Raw genomic sequence first — 10169 nt, 5'->3', positions numbered from 1 at the left:
TTAGACAACAGAATGCATCTCATGTAATGGCATTATTTCTACTTATTGGATATCCTTGTGCTCCAGAAGAGTTTTCAGTTAGACTAAGCTAAATGGGTCAATTGCACTGATAATTGCGCTTACCTCATCTCTTTACCCCCCTGGTTTGATGTGTTTGTATTGGCAATGGAGCAGAAATCATTTCCTGGAGTGCCTCACCTCCATCCATATCTAAAATGACTTAAAAGCGATTCTAAGTAATGATTAGTGTCTCCAGTGTCAAAAACCCTGATCAGCATACTGGAAATCAGCAAGGATTCTGCACTTCCTTAGGTATCTTTGTGATATGCATTAAGGTAACCACAGAAAAGTAAGTGCATAGAATATTCTGTAATATTGTTAGGGACTACAAAAACAATAAAACATCCTTCACAATTTTTTAGCAAAGGCTGACAAGAGGCCAAAAACACTGCTATGTTCAGTCAAGTTAAGACCTTCCTTAGTTTTCATCTTATTCCTTTTACCTGATTCCAAGATTAGGAAATTAATTCACCATACCTGCTTCAAACTTATGATACATGCCTGCTGCAACCATCCTTTCTCTACCTGGAGGAACAGGGTATCTACCCACCTGTGAAAGGGCTGTGTGTTTCCCAAACGCTACATGGTCGAATGAGACAAGAAGTTATCTAAACTTTTCTTGCTTATAGGCAGATTCTAGGGCAACGTATTCTGAGAACTAATACAAACAATGGTAATTTCCTTAAAGAAAATTTAAATATGTAAATATGAAGTAAAATAGGTGAAAAAAACTTGTTCAGATTGTAATCTGTTTTCCTGCCTGTTCAGGATTCGTTTCTACAATCCAATTATAAAAGACAATTAAAATTATTAAAAGATCCAGTTTATTAGTTTAGTTTATTTATTGTAATTAAAAATGCAGTGGATCAACTACACTTTTCCTCCTGTTCAGCATGTACACAAGCAAGAGAACAATTGCTTCTCTATGCTTAATATTGTAGTGAATGTTAGGTCTGTGCTCTGAGTGATTCTGGATGACCACTAGATACTTGAATGGCATGGGTTTGATGTGATTAACATTGCTTTTGCTGTCTGGTAAAATGACCATGTAATCATACATTTCCAACATGGTAAATCCTTAAGAACAAGCTACCAAGTAACTGCAAATAAAAACTATGGTTTCTAAAACAGAAAAGCAAGATCCTCTGACCAATACAGCTCAGATGCATCATTTATGTCTGCCCATCTGACAAACAAACACATTACCTTACTATGTCTTTGTGTCCTCCTGTTTTTCCCTGGAAAATTCCTTCATGATTGGGAATCCCACCTTTCTCACTTGAGTCAGAGGAGATAGCATTCACAAAGATCATTAAGGATCATACTTAAAATAAATATCCATTGGGCTTGAGTCCCTCAGATGCTTGCAAAGTAGACTTTTTATAGTCACTTCAGTTTATCTGTTCAGTGCTGATTTTGAGGACTGTGCCTGAAGCAAGTCATAAAAAAAAATTTCTTCATGGTTAAGCCTAGATGGCATGAGATGAAGTTGCAATTAGTGCTTGAACCAGTTTTCACAGAAGGTACTTCAGTGACACGTTACCAGACCAAATGCCTGAGCTCTGAATCCCATAGGGCTGTTACATTCCATTTAATACCGTGCCCGGTTCTTCACTTCATCAGAGTCATCATAGATATCAGGTGCTTATATCAACCACAGCTTTCTTAAGTGTTCAGGAGTGTCTGGCCAGCACTCAACTCTGTACTTCATCATTTCCCCACAGTCACACATCTATGCCTCAATCCAAATGCTCGTGAGTTCTTACACAAAAAATTAGAGTTACATGTATTTTGGGATTGCTTTAACATCCACAGTTTGACCAGGAAGGCTAATGGTATCATTTGTAGGCATGTGAGCTAATTTCAGTCTAGTCACTCGAGGCAACTGTAAATGTAGTAAAAGGTGGAAGCAGCCTTCACTGTAACCTTGCTTGCTGAGTTGGTTCCCGCAGGGCTCTTGCTGCTCACCCCGGGCCTTTGGCCTTTGCTGCTGTAACCTTGGCTGGTTGCATTCGTACCAACCTGCCTCATGAGAAGGCAACCTTGCCTGCTGCATAGTTATAATACAGACATTTGCAAGATCATGGCCCAACATATTCGCAGAACAAAGCTAATAATGCATCTGCTGGGCCTGGTCCAACGGGACACATTTATGAAATATTTCTATGTAAAAAAAAAGTGAAATGTAGATTGATTACCCTGGATGCTTCCAGGGTTTGCTGTTTCTAGGAATCTGCATGATGCCACATCTAATTTATAGCTGAGGCAATACAGCATAGAAGTGTAACTGACACTGATAAAATAATCCATCTCTAGACAGAGAGCCCAGAAAGTTAAATGAATAATTCTGGTCTTGCAGAGTTTGTGCAATAGTCAAAGTAATAAAAAGCAAACACATGCATTGGGTATGACCTGAGGAAAAGTAAACACTGACATTCTGTTTTTATCGTAACTTGTACCAAGCAGAATAAATAAAAAGTGAATTTCAATACAAAGACCTGTTTTATGACAGTCCAATTTTTGGAGGGCTACTAGGGATATTTGCTCATGTATGGATTTAGGAGAAGATATATGTTTAAATCTGTAAAATTTAAAAACACTTCTAGGCCTAATTCTGCCATCAGTAAAATATACAGTTATATTGTACACCACATGAGTTTTTAGAAGTGCTGTGTTTTATATTATGTTGTTGTCTGAAGTGCTTTTCCCTTTTCTACAAGTAACCTATAGGACTTCTGTAAGAAACATTTCAGAAGAATATCTTTTTCAAGTTTGTATCATCTGTGGGCAATAACCAGCAATTTGTCAAATTTAGTCCTGGCATATACAAATGTATTCCCCATTATGGAAGGCTTTCATATAGAAGAACATGCAAAAGCAGCTACCAAAAAAAAAAAAAAAACAGAGAGGAAATGTCATTTTATCACTATATGGATTAACGGAAGAACTGCAGGTACAGTACCTGAAACAATGTGTAACTCATAGGTAATTGGCTGTATTTCAAGTTGATTATAGTCCTTTGAACTAATCTAGCAATTTGGCATGTTGAATCTAATGTAGTAAAGCCACAAAAGCTGCGTGCAGTAATGGTAAGAATTTTCTTCACAGATTTCTCCATTTCTGTATATTGAAATTTCAGAACAGAGAAGTCTGTGAAATGTAAAAGTACTATAAAAATAGTTTGCAGATCCTGAATATTTTTCTTCTGTTAATATCAGTATCTGAAAACAATATTTGCCTTGACACTGAGAGCTCTGCAGGTGAGGTCTTCCACAGTACAAACTTGTGTAAAAATGATGATCCCTGTCCCAACATTGCAGGTTAAGAATTTTTGCTTTTTCTGCTTTTGTAGCATATCTGCTGAATGAGAGCAAAGATGAGTTTTAAGGTTGAAAAATGCCAACACAGAAGTCTGAAAGTCAGCTTTAAGAATAGTTCTGATAGGATATGACCTGGCCAAATAACTGAACACAACTAGCAAGCAGAAAACTTGTGTATAGAATTACCATGGCAATTCCATTGTAAATGCTACAAATTAATGAAGGCAAGTGGAATTCTCTTTCTTTTTACTATACTTTGCCTCATAAGCAAGCAAGTTAATTAGAAGGTAAGAGATTATATACACTAGTGAAAATGTTGAGTGCTAACTTCTCATTTTCAGTGGAGGTTTGTCAGCAACTATTAGCCACACAATATCTACCATAGCATAACTTTTAAATAGTATCAGACAGTGAAAATCTCATCTGTTGGACTCGCACAGGGTCAAACAGAAAGTGAGGCCATTGTTTATTGATTGTTGTAGAAGCTGGGACATGAAAACTTAAGGCAGAGTATTGCAGGAAAATAGTCTGCCAGTTAAGGCAATAAACTACCACTGGGAGGAACTGGATTCTATCCCAGCCTCTGTCAGTCTCCTTTGTCATTCTAGGCAAGTTACCTACATGTCTGCCTTTGACTGAGACCTGGCTGTTTTTTATTTTGGGTGTCTGGTAGGAGACGTACAGGGTGAGATTTGTAGAAATGCTAAGCACTCATACCAGCAAACAAAGTCTACTAGAGCAGCTATTAAAAACATAATGTATTCTGCAAAAATGTCAGGGCAAATTGTGTATTCAAAAAGGTGTAGACGATCATAGTAATTTTGAAGTTCTCTGTTCCCCAGAAATAGTATTTCCTCACCTTTAATGGATACAGTGATGACAGTCATGTTTGCAAAATATCCAGATGCTGCAGTAAAGCTACTCCAGAAAACCTTGTGAGGAAGCCGATTGTTCTGAATTCTGTGAATTGTTTGGGTTGTACGGTGATAAGTAGGGCTTGTAGTCACATATTCAATCAAGAGAGTATAGAGACCAGCTTCATTCCCAGACACCGTCCATCATTTATACTAAATGAGACACTAGTCCTGTGGGAAAAATGGTATGCAGTCAAATGATTAGATCATGTCACATAATATACATGGGTGGTGGGAGGGCAGAGGCAGTTGAACTAAGCTTTCAAAGACAGCTGTAAGCCTGTATTTTTCCAGCTTTTGAAATTTAACTTTGTAAATGTAATTGTGTTCTTTTGACTTTTTTATGATGCAATTTCATCTTGCTCATTGTTTTGTAGGCCTCTGTTTTCTCTCTCTGACTCATTTGCTGTATTCTGCACGTATCTTCAGTGAGTCAGGGTAGAAGGCTAGCCAGAAGGGGATATCAGGGTGAACAACTCTCTGGATAGAGACACTAGGCAGAAATAACAAGAAGAGAAAACTGGCACAGTTGAACAGTGGTATGAAAAGCATCAGCTGTAGTCCAGGCTTGGGGAAAAAGAGAAAAATGCTTTTGCAGGGGAAGGGGGAAAAGTTAGAATAGGAGTAGGGCTATGTAAGGCAGGTAAGTCTGGAGAGAGTATAGTCTAGGACGTAGGAAGGTCTGTGTCACTGTACAGCTATTACCTTCCTGCTATCTCTTTCCCCTGGGTTTCCAGCAGAACTGCAGGTAACCTTCCTAGTGTTACCGTTACAGAGCGGCGGCACGTGGCTGTGTGGTACCAGGCTCCATCTCACAGGATATCAGGGCCAGAAAAGCTCCCTCTCTGTAGGTGCAGAATAGCTCCTCCCACCGCTTTGTATCAAGCACATGGAAGAGAAAAAGCTCTAATAATGAAGAAGCTATTTAAATGTCAGGGAAGTCTCTGTATTAAGGCATAATATTCCCTGGAGAAAAACGTTTTCCTTTTCCCCAACAAGCTCCATGCAAGCAGGGCCAAATGTCCCATCCCACTTAGCCCAGGAACCCAGGAACTTCAGTCCCCTGCCTGGCTATCCTTAGTGAATCTTTCCCCCACAAAAGCATGTCATTTTCTAGCACACCCACCTCTGTCCCGGGTTCTGGCCTGTCAACCCAGAACACTTCTCATAAACAAATTCTCTCTTACAGATATTTCTGGCCTTGTTGCATCAAGCTCCCCTTGAGGAATCTCCTAATCATGCCGTCCCATTCTAAACACCAGCCTGATCTCCTTATTCCTGGCCTCACTGACTGTGCTTTCAAAAGAGCTACAAAGCCACAGCTGCAGCAGTGATTCAGTATTAACTCAGTTAGCTCTTTCTTACCTTTGTTTTAATCCAGAAGTGAAGTCAGTGCTGAGAAGGTATGCAGGCCCACTTTCAGAACATGAGTTCCCACCCAGCCCCTTCTCTCTGCCACATTTCCCACAGTATCAAAATTTCCATGTCTCTGTGTTAGTATATATTGGCACAGATGCAATATAAACACAGGCATATTTGAATGTGAATTTGAACTTGTAGGGAAATGTTAGGTAATCTGATCACAGGCAGTTAGCTGGGCAGCTTTTTAGGATCAGAATGTGGTAGGGAAGTAGGGGAGTGATACTGAGAAGACTGTTTTAGGGCAAAAAAGTTGAGGGAATGCAGAGAAACATGGGGACAGCTTGAAAGATAATAGTTTGTGATGAGCGTGGGGGAAAGGTGGACAGGAACCTGCAGTACATCAAGTTTCTCCCATGGGATGCTGCAGAACAAATATCTGCCTGTCAGCATGTGTAGAAATATATGTATATAATGTCACTTACTTTGCACCTTGGTGAACAAGCACATAAAAATAAAATGACCAGGTAATTTCGCAAGTCGGTGAACAGTGTAAAGAGAAAGGGGATGATTTCTGATACCAGGCCTTCTAATAGAGTTCCCAAGCAGAACTTCCTTGTTCAACTGAAAAGAAAGAAAAAAGTGTCTATAATCAGTTTTGCTTTCTTTTGATATCCCTGTGACTTATTTCTTTCTACTATTTTAAGAAATCCAACTGTTTTACCTACTTTTTGTTTCTGAAAAAGTGTATTTCTTAACTTGACAGAAAGTAGGAACTGATCCTGCCAATGTGTACATTTGTGCTTCATTTTGCAATGAGTAATTCCTCTGCAATTAGGCATATTCATTTGTTTGAAAGATGAAGCTCAGTATGGCTTTACGTCTCCAGATTTTCTCTGAAATAATAGTGAGAGGCTCAAGACTGTAACTTACACTAACTGTCCAAACAAGCTGAGTGGTTCAAGAATCCTGCTGCTCCCCAGCTGCTTATTTGTCTCCCTTTGCTAGAGGTACCCTCACAGCAAAGATGACTGATGTGAATGTGTGCCTGTGCTTCAACTGTTGCAGTTCACAGTCCAGTAACAGCAGAAAAAACCTACTTGCATCAGCTGGACTCCAGCTGAAATGCAGGCATATGTGCCATTTCACTGACTTAGCTAAGGACTATTGTAGAGTAGAGGTTACATTTTATGAATGGAGGTATTAAAAAAAAAAAACTTTCTTGTGTTCAATTATGCTGTATTTTGAAAGAACTAAAAAGTACGCATAATGTTTATTTTTCCTGGGTGACACTGGAGAACAGGAGCAATGAAGTTTTTTTGCTAGTGAAGGTAGTGTGAGATCTGAGTTTGAAATGTCTATCTACACTCTTGACAAGTAAAGAAGAGTCATGAACCTATTCATGCAAACCTGCATAGACTCGCTAAATGTAACTTACACCCTCTAGAAGGAAAATGCTCCTTTTTTTAAAAAAAAGGTATTGTTAAAAGAAATGGTTTTGATTAATCTTTCTACATTTACATTTATAGAATAGAACATGCTGCTTGTAAGAAAAAATACTACTGGCTTTTTCTCAGTGAGAAACTTTGGCATCACATATAATTATTCTATCAAAAGAAACACCGAACTGGCAGTGCTCTAGGGAAAGAAGTGTATTATCTTTCCTATAGTGAGGATTACAGGAGAGAGTCTCCAAAGGTTTTGTGGATTTAACCTTGCAAATTTGGAAAGCAAGACTGATCCCTGGGAGAGGCAGGTCCCTTCAGACTAATACAGACATTTTGGCCTACAGGAGCAGCTTACCAGCTGTAGGCGAGTACTGGAGGAAGGTTTCAGAGGCAGCCCCTCCAAGCAGCCTGCCAGAAGTTGGCTAATCCCTAGGAAAGCAGCAATGTTGGGGACTGCTATCTCTACAGGGGCTGCTGCTAATCCCTTCCCTGCGGCTTGGGTGTTCGGTGTGCGAGTCGGTGTGGGCACGCGGGGCTAAAGCAGCAGCGCTCTGACCAATAAAGGAGAGGAATGTGGAGTGAGTGCTGGAACAGGAGGGTGGTTCAAGAAAACAGCTTGGCAACTGCTGGCAGAGAGGAGCCGGCACTGGGTTAGGAGTGCTGCTAGCTAGCGATTCAGCAATGAGGGGCCTCAGGAGCCAGATTGTGGTCTTCTGCTAACCAGTGGGTAAATACTGCAATCCCCCATACCAGGTCAAACTCTGCCCTTGGTTTTGGTGTATACTGCTTTTATTCACATCAGCAAAAATCTTATGTGAGGAACACAAGGAAAATCTGACCATATGGTCCTGTGCTCTTTGCTATGTTCCTTTGCTGTTATCTCCCACTGGCACTGTAATTAATTTTAAACTTTAACTCACGCATGGTGTAGATCGTAGTATCTATGTTCTGAATCGGTATCTACGGGCTCCCTCTGCTGGAAAATGACCATATATATTATCTAGTCATTTAATAACAAGAAGTGAAGTTAACTTTTAAATAATTTACAGCTATCTGTAGAATTGTAAAAATATTTTCGACCTCTTCACCAAACACTGATGTGTTTCCATAACATGCATAAGCAGAAGAAGTAAGGAATATTTTCAGAGCTGAACTTTTAATTGCATAAAAAGGTACAACACTTAGAGTAAGCTAGTAATGCATTAGTCCACTGAATAAAATTTTGTTTTCTTTTCTCTTCTGTAACTGAAATCGAACCTTGAATATTTCCTCTCTGTAGTCCTACAGACCACTCTCTTCTTATTTTTTTCATCACGGGTGATAAGCGTCTACAACTCACTTTGACACAAGCACCTGAATATTACACATTGGACAGGGTGGTTTCTGTAGCAGCCACTTTCGAATATTAGTTAAAGAAAAGAAAATGGAAAAGAATGCTAGAAAACAGAATTTTAACACAGGAATCTTATTTCCCAGGAATTTTGAGAGGCTTGACTGATATTTTTCTGTAAGAGATGAAGAGCTCTGAACTAAAGCATTTATTAAATTAATTATAATAAGGAAAACAGAATGCTACTATTAGGTGAAGTCCTGCTGTCATCAAAATAGCTTCAGCAGGATCCAGACCAGATGCAATTTTAATTTTTTTCAGAAGAATTCCATCTCTAGCTTTTTCTCTAGTTTATTTGATACTAGACTGACAAGTCTTGAAATTAGGGTTCTGTGTTTGAAAGTAGAGCTAAAGTAGCAATTATGGCTACTTCTCTCATTTTGCTCCGCCAGTATGTTTCCGAAGTCATCTACAGAAACAACCTCCAAGAACAGGAGTAGTTAGTCCTTGGTCATTCTGCTGAGGCTATCAATAAAAGCACCAACTATACTGCAGTATTTTACTGTATGGAAAGGAGTGAGCCAAACTAACCAAACTCTTTTACGTTGATTAGCCAGGAATTAGAAGAGCTCTTTGATCCTTCCCTCCAGTGCCAGCTCTGATCCTTAGGCATTCAAACACTCAGCTGCTCACAGCTCTTTCGAACCAGTGATGTTGCCCTTTACTCCTATCCCAGTCATATAAAGAACAACACACACCGGCTGCAGCAGCTTCAGTGTGGCCCATAATCTTCACCTTTTATCATTCCATCAGTGCAAAACACACAAACATCTCTTTCAGTCACTACCATTCGAGTAAGGGTCTGGAGCAGTTTGTGTAAAAAGATCCTTCCTCTTCTTTCTACATTGCCAGTGATAAAAAATAAGGCCATGGGAACTAGTCACAATATCTCTTTGTGAAAGCTGTGCATGCAATGAAGTTCTGTGCTGCTCCCAGTCCTCAGGTCATCATGACAAATAACACACAGATCCATATTTTCCTCCTTTAAATGGAGAGAAACTTTTATCAATGACCTCAACTCAGAATGGCTTAGGGTGAGGCAGTTGGCTCGTAATAAGTAACATGAATGAGCAAATGAAACAACTTTATGAACTATGTTCGTTGACCATGTAGTTGAAACCTGGATTATGCTACTGTGGGACTAATTTTTTTCCATGCAAAAAAGTTAAAGGAATGGATAATCTGTCAGATGAGCTAGCCTAATCTCCAGATGTGGGTAGGTAGAGTTGCCATAATGGAGAAGTGTTTTCTGCACATTTTATTTTGCACCCCAAATTCAGGACAAACTTCAGGGCATTTGCCCCTCCTGCACAAGTGAAAGCAGCCCAAAGTTACTTTGTTCTCCACATACCCCAGAGGAGCTATTATTGCTGCAGGAATTTTGCTGATGCAAAGGAACCCCCTATATGTTCCTCTCTCCCAGTTGCAAACTTGCGCTAGCTATGGGAAGGCTAATCTAAAATCACTCAAGCTGCTTTGACAGCCAAAAATGTCTATAAAGAGAGTCTTTGGGGGGTGGATCCACTAAATTTAGAATGATTATGAAAGACATTTAACTGTTCTTTTGTGCTTATAGAAAGACAATAATATCAGTCAAGATCCATTACATAAAGGTCCATGAATGGATGTTTTCCAAAGGACCAAAACCTTAGCATCCACCATACATAATGTGATACAG

Source organism: Dromaius novaehollandiae, chromosome 1, assembly GCF_036370855.1.
Source record: "Dromaius novaehollandiae isolate bDroNov1 chromosome 1, bDroNov1.hap1, whole genome shotgun sequence".
Lineage (NCBI taxonomy): Eukaryota > Metazoa > Chordata > Aves > Casuariiformes > Dromaiidae > Dromaius > Dromaius novaehollandiae.
The sequence above is the reverse complement of the archived record's forward strand: the minus strand, read 5'-3'. Positions refer to the sequence as shown.